Source organism: Colias philodice, chromosome 8 (genome assembly GCF_061535455.1).
Source record: "Colias philodice isolate Cphi_HAF_F1 chromosome 8, ilColPhil1 Martin Lab GWU primary, whole genome shotgun sequence".
Taxonomy (NCBI): Eukaryota; Metazoa; Arthropoda; class Insecta; order Lepidoptera; family Pieridae; genus Colias; species Colias philodice.
In genome coordinates this window covers 705,550-726,906 of record NC_143093.1, presented here as the reverse complement: position 1 = coordinate 726,906, position 21,357 = coordinate 705,550, and the positions used below count along the sequence as shown (strand labels likewise).

At 33.4% G+C, this 21,357-nt stretch overlaps 1 protein-coding gene across 1 annotated transcript in view; it reads left to right on the top strand.

The window, feature by feature from the left end:
• Positions 1-5,271: 5,271 nt before the first annotated feature.
• AstA-R1 (allatostatin A receptor 1) overlaps positions 5,272-21,357 on the top strand; it is a 152,294-nt gene continuing 136,208 nt past the window's right edge. Inside the window, exon 1 of the mRNA XM_089697738.1 lies at positions 5,272-5,516. The gene's annotated coding sequence lies outside the window, so the exon portion shown is untranslated. The remainder of the gene's footprint in view (positions 5,517-21,357) is intronic.

Genomic DNA, 21,357 nt, shown 5'->3' with positions numbered 1-21,357 from the left:
TACTTTGTTTAATATGTATCTTAATTTATTTTTCACAAACAAAAAGTGTCCTGAAGTTTTAACTCTTATTTTATACGAACAATAAATATAATGTCAAGACATTTTTTGATGAAACTTGATTTAAAAATACACACACTCGATATCTTTCGTACTTTAAGTGTCTTCCTTCTTGACAATCTTCACAGAAACCACTTCATTTTATTCACAATACACTCATATATTTTAACTGAAAACCAGTTTTATATGGATTATTTAAAATGATATTTCAGAAATGTAAGAAGTATTCTTAAATAATTTTATAGGTAAGTAAATTTGGATCGAGTATAGTTTACCGGATTTAAATCGTGATTAAAATATTATTAATCGTAATATTTCAAGCTTTACTGATAGCAACAGTAATCATACTATACGTAAACAATGAAAACACACAGTAACAAGAAATATTATCAAAACATAGCGTAGGTACCTTTTTTAATTTCAATTTGAGTGCAACATAATATTTCTTCGACCCTATCTCCCGCCATGAAACAAACGCATTTTTGGTCCTTCGCGTCCGTTACAAACACATTTTAACGGGTTTAAAACACAGTTAATTATTTATATAACTGTATAAACATACAGGCAACAAATACAACAAATTAACTGCATATTACTCCACTCAAAAACTGTTTAATTTTTTTAAATACGTACATAATATTTATAAAGAAAAAAATCACAATAAACGTACCCCAAAATAAGCGAACAGGGTTGCGTAAGGGGACATGGTGTTTACAACTTCAATGGAAAACTGACTGGCTCTTGGGGCACATTGCCAAATATCTCTTCTCCCGTAGACTTTGTTATTATTTTTATTGATTATCACCTTCACTATGGTTTCCCGTGGCGTTACCTATGGTGTCAAAATTTTCTTTCTAAAAATCAATTATACTTAATAATTGCGAAAAAACAAGTAGGTGATTTTATATTGACTATGTAAACATGAACAAAATAAAACTGTAAATTAAAACTACTGTATTTGTATTTTGTATAACGTTATAATAGAGAACGATTCAACAATCCACCCCTATAATGGGAAAAAATGAATAATTTTGTTTAAATGTGATGTTATTTCTTACTTAAAGAGTGTAGAGTCAAGTTAACATTATTTTAAAAATGTTAACAAGAAACAAATTGAGATTGAGTTTCAATATCAAGTATATATATAACCTTGTGTCCCAAATCTGGAAATACAAGTCCATAACAAATTCGGATATAAATCACATGTTTTCCATAAACCAGAAAATGTTATTGGAAATCTTCAAACCACTCTAAGAACTCATATAAATTTGTAATTTTACGAGAACTCCCGTAAAACCAGCTTAATACTAGCACTCAAGTGAAAAGAGCAGATTTCGTCGTTAAACAACGGAAAAATCCTTTCAAAAGCGAAATATCATCACGTAGAGTGTCAGGGATAATGTTTTATTAGAAAATTCCTATTTAAATTTATGTCCTCTAACTTTAAATAATGGCTGAGCAGACGAGCGGTGGAAACGTCGAGAAATTTAATAAAAAATTTTGTTACATAAAATAAAATAGTTTTTAAAGTGAAACTTTTATTACATCGTCTCAAACTTTTTGGTCTGTGTAGCGCATGTCGCGTGACGGTCGGCTGCCGAGTAGGTATAAAGCAGTGTTCGGAACCGTACGATAATTATCGTACAAATACGATAATTTTGTTTAAGTTTCACTTTTACCGTGGTTTCATCAAACCACACAACATTTTTGTCTTCATTATAAGCTATATATATTTTAACCTTGCTGTGCCCTGTGGTTTCACTTGTAGGCGGTTAAGCGTCAAAGCCAAAGCTAGAGATTCGATTCCCGCCTTGTGAATATTTTAGTATCCCTTCACAGTATTATCATGTTTGTCGTAATTCAAAACTTTATATTATGCTGTTTTAAAGTACAATTTTTTATAATACTAACTTGATGATACGTGACTTTGATGATATATAATGCGTTTCAACCATTTTGCTCTCTCATGTACATATAACAATCACTCAAGTTATGAAATACATAACAAGAAATGAAATTTCCAATTTTAATTATTAGTTTAGTAAACGATTGGCGCCTTTTATACTCTTGATGTCTGCATATATTATAATTTATAATACTTAAGTGTATATATTTGGTACAATAAAATTTTAGATATAATATATCCGCTCGTAAAATTGCTCGTTTACACAAAACGCAATAAAATCTCTTAACTCTTAAGTCTTCTCGAGTACTATCTCAAAACATCTCATATATAACGTTCATCATAATCAGTGGAAAACAATATGTGATTTAGAGCAAATAAATCAAATTCTATTTTTATATAAATATGTACTGAGAATTGAAAACAATTAACAATTTAATTTGTGTGTACGAAAAGGATGAACCGACTCTGTTGGATTGTGACAAGCTGAAAAATAACAGCAAGAGGTCGTATTATTTATGAAAGGGCGGAAGTTCGCAAAAATGTTGTAGTTAAGCTTTAAAAACTCAAAGTTGTTTATTTCTTTGGCTACTTTAATTTTATTTATCCATAATATTAAACATAAAAAGAACAGGTATTTATAAAGTTGTTTTACATAAATACTAGCGGTCCGCCCCGGCTTCGCCCGTGGTACATATGAAAAATAGATGTTGGCTGATTCTCAGACTTACCCGATATGCACAGAAAATTTCATGAGAATCGGTCCACCCGTTTCGGAGGAGTATGCAGACTAACATTGTGACACGAGAATTTTATATATAAGAGATTAAATTTATTTTCGAATGTAATACTTGAGAGCGGAAAAGGCTTTTAAATCCTTTGAGAATTATAGTTTAACGAAACTTGTCTAAAATAATACCTTCGCAAAACATTTTCCTAAACATTCTCGAAGTTTCATAAATGTATAATTTTCTCACTTTTTAGCTTAAAAGAAACTACATATATAGTATATACCTAAGTTATATTTTATGCAGAACCTGTCAGGCGCAAACATGAGGGGTTGAGACTTTAGATGTAGGTGTTAGCAAGTGTAGGACGCACTAAAATTGATTTCTTGTTTATATAAAACTAGTAGTTTACCCGGCTTCACCCAACCAGGATGTTAGTGAACTTAGCAAATCATTTTTAGCAGATCAAAAAAAATGTGAGTTCTTATCGCGTGCAGTTGAGTTCTACAGTTCCTGATACTTTTTAGAAATAGTTCTGGCGTTTTTACCTTAAAAAACGACATTTGAAAAAATGATCTGCCAACTTCCCGTAGCAGATCATTTTTAGCAGATCAAAAAAAAAATGTGAGTTCTTATCGCGTGCAGTTGAGTTCTACAGTTCCTGATACTTTTTAGAAATAGTTCTGGCGTTTTTACCTTAACAAACGACATTTGAAAAAACCCGACCTGGACCCGGCTTAACTTGATGCTAAGACGTAATGCTACGACGTGATGCTACGACGTGATGCTACGACGTGATGCTACGGCGTGATGCTACGCTGTGATGCTACGGCGTGATGCTACGGCGCAATGCTACGGCATGTGTTTCGGCGTGATGCTACGGTGTAATGCTACGGCATGATGCTACGGCGTGATGCTACGGCATGATGCTACGGCATGATGCTACGGCGTGATGCTATGGCATGATGCTACGGCGTGATGCTACAGCGTGATGCTACGGCGTAATGCTACGGCGCGATGCTACGGCATGATGCTACGGCATGATGCTTCGGCATGATGCTACGGCATGATGCTACAGCATGATGCTACGGCATGAAGCTACGGAATGATGCTACGGCATGATACTACGGCATGAAGCTACGGCATGATGCTACGGCATGATACAACGGCGTGATGCTACGGCATGATGCTACAGCATGATGCTAGGGCATGGTGGGGATGTGGGATAAATAAAAAAAGACGTGTGGCACTCGGGGACTGCCGCGGAAAAGCTATTGCATGCTTTGCCTTCAAGCCACACCTCCGAGCCCGTCGGAGTGGGAAGCGTGAGGTTTTTTCGTTACGGAATTTCTCGATTCTGTCCCCGCGCTCAAGGCCTGCGATAGAAGCTAGGCATGCTATGCAATAGCTTTACCGCGGCAGTCCTCGAGTGCCACACGTCTTTTTTTTAAGTAAGGTTTTACTTTCAGCATTTAGTTGGTACAATCAAAGAAAAATATTTTTATAAAATACTCATATTACTATTATAATATACATATTGAATTGAAAATCCTTTTGAACTCAACAAAAAATATGTAAAACATTCCAACGAAATTAATAAACAATCACGTAGAGATTCGATTTGATATTTACATCGCAAACAAATATCAGATTATACCAGACATCCACGAATCAATTACACATACTAGTTGACGCACGTAACTTTGTCTGCTTTTATTTGCAATATTTATGGAAATAACTTTTTTTAAGTTTTATTATGGACTATTAATTAACATAATAATACAAAATAGTAAAAAAAATAAATAATATCATTTAAATAGTATAACCCATCAAAGTCGCTTTCTCTATCTCAATATATGCTGAAATCATTAAAACTACGCAACAGATTTTGATGCGGTTTTTTAATAGATAGAGTGATAGAGTGTGAGTAGAGTTAATAGATAGCAGGCGAAGCCGCGGACGGAAAGTGAGTAATGAATAAATTGCGTTTTAGATCCGTTAAATAGTCTTCATTTCTAAAGGCATAATACATAAACACAAGACAATACAGTTGGGTAAAGTCGTTTCGAAGTAAATGCAGAATAATGTAACAAATAAAAATGTTATTATATAGCTATTATTTATATTATAAAAAGTGTGATTGTTTGTCTGTCTATGTATCGCAAGCAATCATATTACGTTAAATATCTCATGTTACTTACCCACGCAAATAAAAAGTTGGGAAGAAACACGATACTTTATGCTAGACATTGGTACTCTTTATATAGGTATATAACATTATTTTAACGTTAATAATGAAACGAGAGCCAGGGCGGGTGGCTAGTTTATTTAGATAAGAGCTTCGTACTTGTTGTAGAGCGAAAAAAGCTCCCGAATTTAGCACACTTTCTTTCATCTTAACAGCTTTTTCAATATTGACAGACATTTTAACTCGAAAATTTTGGCGCTTCCAAGGGTCGTGGTTCCCTTAAAATCTTAACCACATGACAGGAGCCTTTAAGCCTGGTCACTTTTAATTAAAATATAAAGTGTCTGACATCGCCCACGGTGTACGCGATAGCTCAGTCAAGCTCAGATCGTCGCGGAGGAGTGTCGTGACCGCACACCAAACTTTGGCAGATTCGGGCGCGAATTCCGAATTTCATTTACGAATTTCTTTCGAATTTTTTTCCTGACATTTGACGTTTTAATTTTTTTTCTATAACGAAGCAGTGGCATCGCACTTTAAGTGACTTGTCAATTTGGTCGAGTGTTGTGAAGTGTAAGGGTGACACTTTGGCCCGTCTTTGCTCATTAAAAGTGGCGTTTTCGTGTCAACAGGATGTGATGTAAGTGCTTTTGTATTCTTTCCGTTGGTTTGTGTCAAGTTTGTTTGACGTTTTTTGATGGGACACTAAAAGTTGCAACTCATTTCCTTTTGCAACAATGGGGGTGTCAAATATTTTCAGGAGTTGTCTTCTTAAATTAATGGAAACATAATTTTGTCTAAGTTTTAGGAGAAACATGAATACTAAAGTTAGTAGTTTAGTTCTCAAACAGCTTTAACAGTATCCAACTGAAATTTTCATAACTAAATATAATTATTTCAAGGGATCCAAAATAAATAAAAAATAAATAAAACAACTTTATAATAACAATAATAATGTAAGTGTATCCTATTAGGTATTTATAATTGGTTTAAAGAATTTTAATTATTAAATAAAGTTTCTTGATGTTGCTTCTACTAGCAAGTAAATTCAACATCATATTACTCTATTAAATAAATACTATTATATTATATAAACAAATAAAAAAAGAAGAGTACATATTGTTATTTCCTAATGTTAATATTTTTAGCTTTAACTTAATTTTAAGTTAGATTATGGCTCTACGTAATTTTGATTGTTAAAATCACTGAATCAGTTGTTGTGAAAAATTAATAAGGCGTTTGATTTCGTAGTTAATAATAATATTTTTAGACCGCATTTAAATTACATCAAGTATTTTCCTTTCATCTCACAAACGACTTTCCGAACATAAATTAAATTTCAATTGGATTTCGATTATAAAGTACTGTATTTTATATTTTAAATATTTAGTTAATTCAAAATATTATTTCGAAATAATTAATTAAACATTAGTGTGCAAGAACAGAATGCACGAGTTAATTGAAACTAGAAAAAAACTTGTAGATAATCATACTGTATGCCAGCTGCAGCGTGATAAAGAACGTGCTTTTAAAATAGATATATCTTTATTTAAATAAAAGTTCGTATTATTTACACTACTCGAGAACAGCTGGATCAATTTTTGATCAATTTTTTTCAAATAATAACTGAGTATAGTTTGAAAAACTGACACAGAATACCCGGGTCATCTAGAACGAGAGGCTAGTATAAAATAAATTACATTTAGTTTTTACTATCTCTGCACTCCGGCTACGCCTATGGTACCTACAGTGACGGAGATACAAACTCAAACCTTCACAGGCTCAACACTTTGCTGAAAATCATCTCATGATCAAATGCATACGATTCTTTCAACACGCTTATATTATCGACTGGCCGGTTGGCTTGGTTGGTAGTGACCCTGCCTTCCAAGCCACTGGTCATGGGTTCGATTCCCACCCGGGGCAAATATTTGTGTGATGAACATAGATGTTTGCTCTGTGTCTGGGTGTTAATCTTCTTCTTATATATAAAAATGAATCGCAAAATGTGTTGGTAAGCGCATAACTCGAGAACGGCTGAACCGATTTCGATAATTCTTTTTTATATTATATTCCTTGAAGTACGAGGATGGTTTTTATGTAGAGAATACGTAAATATGTACCACGGGCGAAGCCGGGGCGGACCGCTAGTTATCTATATAAGTATTTATTTAAAATTATATATGTATGTTTATCAGCCATCTGGTTTCCATAACACAAGCGGAAGCTTAATATGGGATCAGATCGTACCGTGTGTGAATATAGTCCCGAAATATATATAAAAAAAAATATATCTTCACCTGTATGTTTGTATGTAACCGCCTTTTTAGACTCGTTTTTTTTAATTTAAACTTTTTTCACATAATATCAGGTATCGGTGACAATTCTATAACATCACCTCATTAAAGCGTATTTTAGTTTTTTTAAGCTATTTATATTAGTAGGTATATAAAGATCTATCCGGTAACTGTAGGTAAGGTCTGATACATTTGCTCCAAAGGGCTATTATTAATTCTACTTGACTTAAACCAGACCTGACCATATGGGGGATTTAGAACTTAGCCCCAGAACGTGTAAGCTTAACTTCATAATAATTTCAGTATAACCACTTTCTAATTATAACATGTATTGTTTAAATAATTCTAAACAATCCCATTGCTAATTGTTACATATTACAGCAACAAATTAACTCCTACGCACAGTTTCTCAGTTTATAAATAAATCCTCGACTTTGTATAAATAACATTAGTTGGAACTATTTACAAATTACTTTTCCTGTTTCAAGATGGACGATCAAATATTTTAACGTTTTAATAACCCGAATAAATACTGTTTTAAATAACGATAGTATATCTATTAAATCACGTATATAAATACTTCTTAAATTATTTTATTTATGTTTAAAAGTTGTGTATATTTTTGATGATACTTCATTCTATAAGATTACGAAAATGTCGATCAATTGTATTAAGAAATAAACATAATATTATGGACATGATAAATAATACCTCTTTTTTGGGTAAGTCAGGTAATCAAATAAATTTAACTGTCTAAAAGTTAATTTAGATGTAAATTGGGTGAAACCGCAATGTGCAGTTTTGCACGTTTAGCAGTAATTCTATAGTTTCAGTTTAAATTTCTGCATATCGGTGTTTATTAACGACAGAACAATAATTTCATTTATGCAATACATGTATTTATTTCTGCGGGGCAGGCAAAACTTTAACGTACTAATTCATATTAAAGATGCCCTATTATATTGTTTGTTCGACTGCACGTATCGCAATGATTCGAATGAAATCGATTAATAATATACGAATAACTACATAGTATAAGACAAAGTCGCTTCCCAGAGTCCATCTGCCCCTATGTATGCTTAAATATTTAGAAATACGCAACGGATTTTGATTCAATATCTGCTTAAAACAACTCAACTAATTTTGTGATAAGATTTTTTAATAGATAGAGTGGTTCAAGTGGAAAATTTTATTGTATGGGTTAAGTTGAAGCTTGTTTAATCTATCTTCTACTATATAAAAATAAGTCGGGTTTTCCTTCCTGACGCTATAACTCCAGAACGCACGAACCGATTTCCACGGTTTTGCATTCGTTGGAAAGGTCTCGGGCTCCGTAAGGTTTATAGCAAAGAAAAGGTGTCTCTGGTGGCGAAACGGAGTTCGCCCGGTTCGCTAGTATATTATTTAAATAGTAATAGTACTTAAGTCTTTTAAAAAAATAAATAGTAGTACGTTCGCTACATCACATAGTATCGGTACATAATATAGGCTATATAGAGTACTAGCTTTCCGCCCGCGGCTTCGCCCGCGTTTTCAAAGAAAAACCCGTTCCATAAAAACTATCCTATGTCCTTTCTCGGGTATCAAAATATATCTATACCAAATTTCATGCAAATTGGTTCAGTAGTTAAGGCGTGATTGAGTAACAGACAGACAGACAGAGTTACTTTCGCATTTATAATATTAGTATGGATATTATGGCATAGGCTCTATATTACATAGCTATGTCAGAATATAATCTATCTCAGATCCATTCATCCGATCTAGCGTGATAACGTTATAAACATAATATTCATCCATCCAAACAATCATAATCAACTATTTTGTATTTACAACTAGCTGTGTCCCGCGGCTTTACCCGCATCTCGCCGCTACTGTTGGTCTAAGCGTGATGATATATAGCTTCCCCTCTTCCTTCCTCGATAAAAGGACTATTTAACAGTGAAATGTTTTTTCATATCGGACTCATGGTTCCTGAGATTAATGCGTTCAAGCAAACACACAAACAAACAGCTCTACAGCTTTATAATATTACTACAGATAATTTATACCATCAGTTGTTTAACGTATAATAAATCGTTTTTCGTTAATTTAATGAAAACGAATAGCATTTGTAACACATGGCGCGCAAAAATAATGATTGACAGATGACATGCAGGGTTGACAGCATTTAATAAAGGGTTGAACCAAAGGGTTGAACAAATTCGCAGCTCACATAATGTAGAGATTGGAATACAATGTGAAATGTTTTGGAATTATATTATCTTGAATTTAGTATGATTATAATAATACAATGTTTAATTTTATTTACTACAAAATACACATGTATGCGGAGTTAATTTGCTCTTAATCCAACAATATTATTAATCTTAGTAATTAATAATTATAATAATAAATATTATAAACCCTATAGCAAGTTTCACGCCTTTCTGATGCAGTAAATGGTAACAAAATACGTTTAAAAGTTTTTAACCGACTTCCAAAAAAAATCTTAAAAAATATTTAAACTATTTATTATTTATTTAATTTAAACTAAATTAACTTTAACCAAGACATAACGCAAAATAAATAATTCGACACAATTGAATGAATGAAAAAGAGTATTGTTTTAAGATTGCTTTTTAACGACATCCCCAGCTTTCCCACAAAATTACTATTCGTGAAAAGCAATTTCACTTAAACGAATTCAATACCTTTGTTTTATTAACCGACTTCAAAATAATAATACCTCTACCTGTATATTCTTAAATGTTTCCAACGACTGATAAAAAATAAAAAAAAGTGTGCGTGTACTAGTGTACCTACACACGTAAAAAGTGAAACTTATTTTTCAAAAAATAATTTATTATAATAATATGCAACTTTACAGAAATACGTAAATAACTATTTTTTACTTTATTTTATAATCACGCGTGGTAGGGATAAGAAAAAGATGCGCGTAACGGAAAAATGACACGCGTAACGAAAAAATGTTACACTAAATTTTTTTCCAACCCCGATAAAGAAGTTTCACTTCAAAAACTAAAGTCGGATAAACAAAAAAAAAACTTTAACTTATGTAGTAAGTAGGTACCTATTGAAAATGAAAAAAAAAACATTGCATTTTCCACCTACATAAAACTAACTCTTAAGTATTTTAACGTTGATACTATTTAATAATCTGTGGCATTATTTTATTGTTATTTATAAAAAGTTAAAGCACAACTAAACTAAATAAATGTAGTCAAACAACAAATGTTCACTGAGCGAACTGCAACACAGTTAAAATAAAGAAAAATCGTTTATTACAAACCGCGCTAGAAAGTTAAAACTTAAATGTAACAGCGTAGTGCTGAAAAGAATACTCTGCAACATATAGCGTAGTTTGAGCACTTTTTTTAATGGTCCCCTATAGAGCGGTAAGTTCATTCAAAATATAAATGTCATCGGTAATGTATGTAAACCGTCATTGTATAAAATTCCTAGGAAATGTCATTTGTTCGGATATGTATGTATGTATGGTATAATTTCTCGCGAAGAGTGAACCGGTACCTGCTAAGGAAGGGCGTACCATCTTAGACCACATCTTAGCTTTCCATCAGGCGAGATTGGGGCCAAGCGCTTCCCTATCTACAATAAAAAAAAGAAAAAAATTAAAACATTATTTTATACATTTCCAAAATAGCTACGAAATTCTATAAGTACGTACATTTCCTAGGAGCTGCTACAATTCGTAGATTCCATACTTTTCCGATAGCATAAATATAACTTTTCAAATTAGAAAATATATTAATTATTAACGCTCTACGCCGCTTGCTCGGACGCTATTAACCTATGTAAATCGTGAAAGTAATTGGTAACTTGGTTCCGTCATATCCTTATTTACATGAAATCTTTATATAGATAATAAATAATAAATAAATATTATTTATAGGACATTATTACACAAATCGACCTAGTCCCACAGTAAGCTCAATTAAGGCTTGTGTTGTGGGTACTAGGTGACGATAAATATAATATTTAATAAATACATATATAGATAATAACACCCAGACCCAAGAACAAATAATTGAGTTCATCACACAATTATTTGCCCTGACCGGGGATCGAACCCGGGACCGTCGGCTCAGTAGGCAATTTGCTTTACCACTGCGCCAACCGCGTCGTTAAAAAATATAATAGATGCGTATAATAACTTTCCACGAAATTATATGCATGCTAGAACTAACAAATGAAAGTAGTTTAGAATTAACGATGATTTAATAATTATTTTTACTGGCTGTACCGCGCGGTTTCACAAGCAGACAAATCCACGGGCAATATCAAGTATTTCTATAGCTCATGTGTTACTCTGATTTAACCTATGTTACCGTAAAGGTGCTTTTGAATGTTGTTCAATAGTTTTTTCGTTAAAGAGTAACAAACATTTATTATATTAGTAGTATAGTAGGATATCAAACTACACTAAAAATTAACTTTAACATTTCAAAGCATATAATAAGAGAAAAACATGTACAAATGGCGGTCTCTCTAGGGATCAAATCTATATCTTAACAATTATTCCTATATCCACACAGGAAGGAACTAAAATGAGCAAATTGGTAAGAGTGAAGGTAAACAGTGAGATGAGAAAAGGGTCGCACTTAGCTGTATCAATATGTACAGGACAAACGACCAGTGAATTAATACTTGAGCATTCTGGATTTGTAAGGATAGCTGGACTCTCTGGTGCCACTCGGATTGAAGTAGGATAAAAAGATAATAAAAAAGAGCGTGTGTGCCGAGCACACGTGTCAGAAGTGTGTGAAAATTCTTTGGCAAGATTCGAGCCTAAAAAATTTCACTGCAACAAGATTTACAGTTACAAACTAAATAGGTAATAAAACATACAAAAACAATAAAACCATTTAGATGTAAGCATTAATAATAGAACAATTAATATAATTAAAACATTAAAAGACAAACATGATGATGAAATTGAAGGAAAAGTGGCAAAATTGTAAAGTTAATCCTCAAAACTTGGTTTGATAGAAGCCAAACCGGAGACCCTGTAGATTCCGTATTGTCTTAATTGAGGATTAGAATTGGAGGATTTATCCCTAAATTACAATGACAAAGCAAACAACGTCACGGTCATAAGCTAAATCCATAATCCCCAAAAACTTCCCGAAGTTGAGAAACTTTTATCAGTTTTAGACAATATTGAATTAAAAGACAATCCGTCATTTCAACTCCAATACATCTTCGGAAGGACACAAACAACTTATGGAATACATTGCCGCGCGGTTTCACCCGGAAAGTATTTCTATATAGCTCATATGTTTTTCTTATGAGTAACTTATATTACTCTAAGGGTCCGTTGACACAGACCGGCTCGGAGAGCATCGGCGCCCATTTTTCTTTTCACACAGACCGAATCTTATATGTATACGCTTGGAGTTGGTCGGAGCGGAGCCGCCAACTATTTCACATAGACCGGCTGGAAGCTATCTGAAAGCGGATGCGCATGCAATCGGAGCCGAACGGCTGCGCGAACGAGAAAAAGTACGCGATCAGAGCCGGTCAGCTCAATTATTTCACACCAAGCGCGTTCAAGCATTCTTAATGTCAAAAGCAGTGCACACGCAAAAATAAACCCTACTACAAATACTAAAAACTCTGTTTTCATCGTGATAAGAATCTGCTCTCCTCTCCGAGCCGGTCTGTGTAAACGGACCCTAAAGTTTCCAAATCTGACCAGTGGCTTTTTCGTGAAATAGTAACAAACATCCATCCTCACAAACATTCGCATTTATAATGTCTATACCTCATGTATTATTCTGGTACATAAGCTACATCACTGCAAAATATTATCAAAATCTAACCAGTCGTTTCGAACATCTTTTCTCAAGTTTCGTATTTATAATAATATCAGTAGGATTCGCGAAGGTCCACGTTTCTGTCAAAATAGGTCAAACTTCCAGTTATAGTTAACATTAAATAAACTTTCTACCAAATACCAAACTACCCTCCAAGGATAAATTTGGATGCAATGTTTTTGCTGTTTGTCAGAAGTTTTAAAGAATATATAAATTGCTGGAACGTGACTCGAATATATAAATCCATGGAATGTATTTGGAAGATAAAAATAATTTCGCATAAAACGCTGAACGAAAGTATCTTCATGATATGATTCTTAATATTATTAATAGGTACTAAGTTTGAACGTGTCGGAATTTGTGTTTATAACTCAATCAAAAATTATGCAGTCATTTCAGTTAATAAGAAACTAGCTTTCCACCCGCGGCTTCGCCCGCGTTTTCAAAGAAAAAGTATATAGTTCTCGTTCCCGTGGGATTTCCGGGATAAAACCTATCCTGTGTTGATCCAAGCTACCCTCTATATGTGTGCTTAATTTCATTGTAATTGGTTCAGTAGTATTTGCGTGAAAGAGTAACAAACACACACACACACACACATCCTCATAAACTTTCGCATTTATAATATTAGTAGGATAGGTATTAAGTGTGGGTTCTTATTAACGAAAAAATTACATAAATAGTATAACAACTTAGTTAAAATCTGCACCACAAAGCTGAAGAGAGTTTGTTTGGTTAAACGTGTTAATCTGAGCATTTATGGGTCCGATTTCAAAAATTCGTTCAGTGTTAGATAGCCTATTTCATTCCCGTGACCGGCTATAAGAACGGATTAATGTGGATAAAACCGCGGGACACAGTTAGTAATCTAATGAAACACAAAAATACACTTCCATATTTTGCTGTTAAATTTATAAAATCACAGAAAACTGGTATAACCGAATAAGTGCCTAAATTACGAATTAATTCATTGATAGTTTTGATATTCCTTATCCAAGATAACAAAATTAGGCTTCGTCTTTTATTCCTCGCAACCATCTGCCTACTTGTCTTATGAAAAATACAATAGCTTCTATAAACTACACCGACGCAAGCTGTAAAACTCTTATTTATAAGGGCTTGGTCCCATCTGGTTGTTGAAAAATTAAAACGCCATTTCTGTATTTATTAATTCTCTAAATGTTGAATTTAATCTCTAAATGTTTCGACGTTTGTTTCCTTCTTTCTTCTAATCAACATTTATTTCCCTTTGTGTTATTTTTCATTGTATTTTTAATAAACATAAAATTTTAAGTGATCTTTTGTTCGATGTTAAAATGTAGGTAACGATTAAATGTTAAGAGGGTTTACGCGGTCCGTGCGCTGTTTGGCTCAAATATGTGATTTTTCAAACCAGATTGTCCATCAACCACTTATCTTACAAACATATGAATTACTAATAATTTTAGGAAATTTTATTGTCTATGTAGTTAGTTAAGAGTTTTTTTCAATTAATACAGTATTTCTGAATACCATCAAGATAACTGAGCCGATGATTACTTGATTTCACTTTTAGTGTCAATTTCGAAGCTAAAAATATCTGAAATTGCTGACAGATCTAACACACAATTATTTTTAACTAACTGCAAAAATCCTTATTAAAATAGTTAGTTAAAAGATTTTTTTATTTTGGACTCCTAACTTACGAAATTAAAATCCGAACAATGTGAATTTTTTTAGAAATTATAGTCGACAAAATGATTATTTTCACCAAGATATTTGACTTTATTGAATATAATTTATACATATTGCAATAAAAGAATGTCTTACTTATAAGATAAAATTTAAAAAATCAACTAAGGTACCTCTATTATTTTTCTACAAATTTTTTTAAAGTACTATAAAACACTGCGCGCGACCCGATTAAAATCAGTCGGCAGCGAGCCTTTCCAGAGAGAGGACATGTTGCTCGGCGCTCTCCTGCGGACCTATGCTGTTCATAGTAAAAGGATAGCGCAAGCCGCGATCTATCGTAATAGATCGCGGAGTTTTTGACTTGCGTGAAATAGAATATGCGCTCTTAAAAGAAGAATAAACAACATTTATGAAAATTTTCTTCAATGGAATTTTTGAACGCCCGAATATTCTGGAAGCTTTTGATATTATCACAATATAAATAGAAAAGCGAATACCAAAGAAGAATTAAAGGTTGTAAATAATGGCTATAATATTTAATTTAAAATTTTCCTTTAATTGCATGGCAGGGTTTCCTCATGGAAATATTATCTTATATATAAAATTCTCGTGTCACAATGTTAGTCTGCATACTCCTCCGAAACGGGTGGACCGATTCTCATGAAATTTTCTGTGCATATCGGGTAAGTCTGAGAATCGGCCAACATCTATTTTTCATATGTACCACGGGCGAAGCCGGGGCGGACCGCTAGTCTTATATATAAAATTCTCGTGTCACAATGTTAGTCTGCATCATCCACCGAAACGGGTGGACCGATTCTCATGAAATTTTCTGTGCATATCGGGTAAGTCTGAGAATCGCCCAACATCTATTTTTCATAAGTACCACGGGCGAAGCCAGGGCGGACCGCTAGTTATTTATAAAGTACTCTGATCATGATTTTCTTTGCAAATTTTAAAGACTATAATAACCTTATTTAAGTAATACAATTCAAATATAAACGCGACTCGGGAACATTTAATTTTTTATTCTTCGATCGTATTTGCAGAAAAATGGGTAAAAAGCAATTCCCTATATACATAGTTACAAATCATATAAATATGAACATAAGAGGGTTCCATTTAATTGCTAACTCAGATATAAAAACTACACATATTTACCGTCACATTGGCTATCGTATGCCAGTGGTATGCCCCTTCCAAAGAAATATTTCCAGCTTTTCGATCGCTTGTAAAAATTATATAATTTTAAGGGATGAACAGCACATAACGCTTGTCACAAATGTATGTACTCATTACGAAAATTATTAGTAAAATGCATTAAAACTCGAAAATATTTTTACAAAGCACATATTATTACCAGGAAAAATCTGAATCAGTATTAGTATTACAAAAATAAAACACATAAAACATTAAATTGTCTTTACTATGCATTATTAGGGTATATCCACATTACAACCAAAGTTTAAACAACGTCATAGTCCCCTACAAACTTAAAGATCGCTTTCGAACACTACAATGTGGCCATACCCTAAACAGTCAATAGTTAAGACATCCTCATTCAACGTAACTATTTATTCTGAGACATCAAAAGAAGTGTTTGCCATAAAAGAAAATGTTAACGACGTCATAATGAAGGCGTCGAAGATTTTTACGACACAAAATGAATTGTTATATCTTGAGCGCTATAAAATTGACGGGTAAATACATTGTAAATACGCTTTTTTCAGGACGTATTTATTAAAAAATAATACACTTTCATACATGTGAAAATCGCATAACTTTGTGAGAATTTTGAACTTTGGAAAAATCTTTTGTAGAAAACTAAAACTTTAAATTGAGGGAATAAAATAAGCTTTATTGAAGAACAATTTATGTTTATTAACCGACTTCAAAAAAAGGAGGTGGTTATCAATTCGGCCAGTATGTTTTTTTTAATGTATGTACATTGTACACCGATTACTCCGAGCTTTCTGAACCGTAATTCTTTTTTTGTTTGATGTGGAAAGGTGTCGAATTGGTGCCATAAAAATTTTATTCGGATAAGCCCAGTAGTTGTTATGCTATGAGCATTTTTGTCTGATCGCGATGACTTGATGGAAATGTAGCAAGTAACTTTGATTCAAGTATTGAATAAAAATAACTAATTAAAACACAGTGGAAAAGTTTGAGTGGAAAATTGTGGGTGGAAAGTTGGGAGTGGAAAAGTGTGAGTGGAAAATTGTGAGTGAAAAATTGTGAGTGAAAAATTGTGGGTTGAAAATTGTGAGTGGAAAATTATGAGTGGAAAATTGTGAGTGGAAAATTGTGAGTGAAAAATTGTGGGTTGAAAATTGTGAGTGGAAAATTGTGAATGGAAAATTGTGAGTGGATAATTGTGAGTTCCAATAATGAGTGGAAAATTGTGAGTGGAAAATTGTGAGTTGAAAATTGTGAGCGGAAATTTGTGAGTGGAAAATTGTGAGTGAAAAATGGTGAGTGGAAAATAATGAGTGGAAAATAATGAGTGGAAAATTGTGAGTGGAAAATTTTGAGTGGAAAATCGTGAGTGAAAAATTGTGAGTGAAAAATTGTGAGTGGAAAATTGTGAGTGGAAAATTGTGAGTGGAAAATTGTGAGTGGAAAATTGTGAGTGGAAGTGTGAGTGGAAAATTGTGAGTGGAAAATTGTGAGTGGAAAATTGTGGGTGGAAAATTATGAGTGGAAAATTGTGGGTTGAAAATTGTAAGTGGAAAATAATGAGGGAAAAATTGTGAGTGGAAAATTGTGAGTGGAAACGTGGAAGTGGAAACGTTTGAGTGGAAACGTGTGGAAAAGTGTGAGTGGAAAATTGTGAGTGGAAAAGTGGAAAAGGAAAAGTTTGAGTGAAAAAGTTGAAATTAGTGAAACTATTCGTTTCTGGCATTCGCCGGCCGCTGCCGCGGCACTAACTTAAATGACAATAACAATAATAATAATGTTCTTGGAATATTCTGAATTTTTTTAATATTTTATGGACTCTCTATATTTTATACGATCTGGCCAAATGTGGATGGCCAAATCGTGAAACGTTGACGATTTAACGATCTAATCAAACTAATTTGGCCGCACGACGCATACATGATATTTACATAATTAAATAGAAAAAGTTTGTCTGAACGCGCTAATCTCGGGAACTACTGGTCCGATTTGAAAAATTCTTTCGGTGTTAGATAGCCCATTTATTGAGGAAGGCTATATGTAGGCTAGGCTATATATCATCTCGTAGGCGTAGGGTAGGCTATATATTATCATCTCGCTAAGACCAATAGGAGCGGAGCACTGCGGGTAAAACCGCAGAACACAGCTAGCTATTGTACAATTATTGTTAATATTAACTGTGTTAACAATGTTGTTTAATAAAGCTATAAAAGTAGTATCTATAGGAAAATAGGAAAAAAAGATAATCCTAAACTTATAGCGGATTAAAACTAATATAGATCTAAGATAAATAGAGCAAATACATTTCAAGAAGGATTCGATTTATAAAAGAAGGATTATGTATGAAAGAGATGATTGAATCGAAGATTTTTCTTAAGAAGGAATTCATTCGAACCAGTATTATATTAGTAAAAAGATATTTTTATATGAACTATGTATGTCGAATAATAATAGATCTTTTATTGACGAATGATTGGCTAAAATTTTCTACCATTTTGCTCAATTGGTCGTATTACTTAAGTAATCCTATCTGAAAATATTTCTAGACTTCTAATAATAGAATTTAGAACACTTTTTCAAGAAAGATACTTTTTACTTTTACTTTTTAAAAAAGAGCGTGTACCAAGCACACGTGTCAGAACTCAGAAGTGATACTTTTTGGGCAAGATTCAAACATACTAAAATCGTCGCCACATCATGACGTGACGTTATTGCGATGACGCGAAGTTGAAATTTTACTCTCAACCTCGCCTAAAAAAATCGTCTCAAACTTTTTGGTCTGTGTAGCGCATGTCGCGTGACGGGCGAACCGTACGATAATTATCGTACAAATACGATAATTTTGTGCCTAAGTTTCACTTTTACCGTGGTTTTATAAAACCACACAACATTTTTTACTTGAAAAATACTTTAGTATTATTCCCTTTATATGTTTAGCTATTATAGTAAACTAGTGGTCCGCCCCGGCTTCGCCCGTTGTACATATTTCGCAATAAAAGGTAGCCTATGTCCTTTCTCGGGTATCAAAATATCTCCATACCAAATTTCATGCAAATTGGTTCAGTAGTTTAGGCGTGATTGAGTAACAGACAGACAGACAGAGTTACTTTCGCATTTATAATATTAATATGGATAGGTAGATATGTTTTATCATAATAGTTGCAATGAAAATCAAGTGCGGACGAGGATGAGCTTATGTCATCCGAGTTTAGTATAAAACCGGGATTAACACATTAATTTAATCTCGGTTTAACCCGGACTAAACGGGCGGACGGAACCTTTATATTATAATGTATATTATAAAATACTAGCGGTCCGCCCCGGCTTCGCCCGTGGTACATATGAAAAATAGATGTTGGCCGATTCTCAGACTTACCCGATATGCACAGAAAATTTCATGAGAATCGGTCCACCCGTTTCGGAGGAGTATGCAGACTAACATTGTGACACGAGAATTTTATATATAAGATTATATCGTTTGTCAAATTATGGGTTAGCTAATGGTATAAATACCGTTATAAACGTGGTTTAAATGCAATTTTGTTAATAATGTAACATAATAAGATCTAATATATAAAATTCTCGTGTGTTTGAAGTTAAACTGCTCCTAAACGGCTTGATTGATTCTCATGAAATTTTGTGTATATCACAGGTAGGTCTGAGAATCGCAAAACATCTTTCTTCATATCCCTATGTGATAAGAGTAAGAATTTTCATAAGATTGTAAAATATATTATTTTTGGACAGAGAGATCAACCTAGACTGGTTAATTAGATCGCGCATTATCAAATTTAGTATATATAAAATCTTATATATAAAAATGAATCGCAAAATGTGTTGGTAAGCGCATAACTCGAGAACGGCTGAACCGATTTCGATAATTCTTTTTTTATTATATTCCTTGAAGTACGAGGATGGTTTTTATGTAGAGAAAACGTAAATATGTACCACGGGCGAAGCCGGGGCGGACCGCTAGTATTTAATAATTTTAATGAAACAAATCTTAATATCATTCCACTTTTTGTTGTCAAGCTCCACTCATTTTTGGTCTAATGAATATTCACAAGAGGTTACGAAAATTTATTTTGATTTTGTCCTTTTCATATAAACTATAAAGGCATACCCTTTTATTCTAGAGGTCAGAAGAACAAAGGATCTATTTAGGGTCTGAATAATTGTTTACTAAGCGTTTACGACTGACTTAATTCAGGCATATTATCTGAATGTCTTTGGATATTAAAGTTAAACATTGGATTTAGTATAATGAGAAATTGATTACAGTTAAGATACCATTGAATTTTAAAGCTTAGTATAAACGTCTTACGTAGTTTAAAATGGAATGGCATGAATGAAGCTGATATAAATCTCTTACTGTTTATTAATATTGTATTTATTCAAATTCAAGTAATATTAGGTATCTACACTAATATTATAAAGAGGAAAGGTTTGTATGTATGTATGTATGTATGTATGGTTTTCACGCATAAACTACTGGACCGATTTTGATGAAATTTGGCACAGATAATCTATAGACCCTGAGAAAGAACATAGGCTACCTTTTATTGCGAAATATGTACCACGGGCGAAGCCGGGGCGGACCTCTAGTCTATTATAAGTTGGTATATCAGTAGAGTACCGACGGTACCATTATACAATTTTTCTGTATGCTTTCATGTAAACGGGATAAGTACGTTAATATACAAATAAATAAACTTCTGCCTGCGGCTTCGTTCTCATTCAAAAATCAAAATTTGAATCTTTTTCACTCTCATAACTATATACCTTCATGTGAATCTTAATCTTAATCTTAATACTTTTATAAAGGCGAAAGTTTGTAAGGATGTATGGATGTATGGATGTTTGTTACTCTTTCACTTAAAAACTACTGAACCGATTACAATGAAATTTAGCACACATATAGAGGGTAACTTGGATTAACACATAGGATAGGTTTTATCCCGGAAATCCCACGGGAACGGGAACTATGCGGGTTTTCCTTTGAAAACGCGGGCAAAGCCGCGGGCGGAAATCTAGTATATTATATTCTATTATCTGTTGACAGTACCTAGTTTTACATCATTAATATTAAATATCTAAATCCCAAGCTTTCAAGAATCATCATCATCACCAGCCCATATACGTTCCCACTGCTGCTACACGGGCCTTCTTTGAGGGTACAGGCCATAATCCACCACGCTGGCCAAATGCGGGTTGGCGGATGACACATGTCGTCGAACTTTTGATTCTTCGACATGTCGGTTTCCTCACGATGTTTTCCTTCACCGTTCATGCAGTGGTGATGTTAACATGCGTAGATAAAATGAAAAACCAATTTCCTGCGCACTCGCCTGGTCTCGAACCCCGGACTTATCGATTAGAAGTCCAAAGTTCTCACCACTGAGCCACCATGCGAAATCTATCCTAAATACCATGCTTAAGTTGACTAGTAATAAAATATTATTAACTAGCTTACCACCCGCGGCTTCGCCCGCTT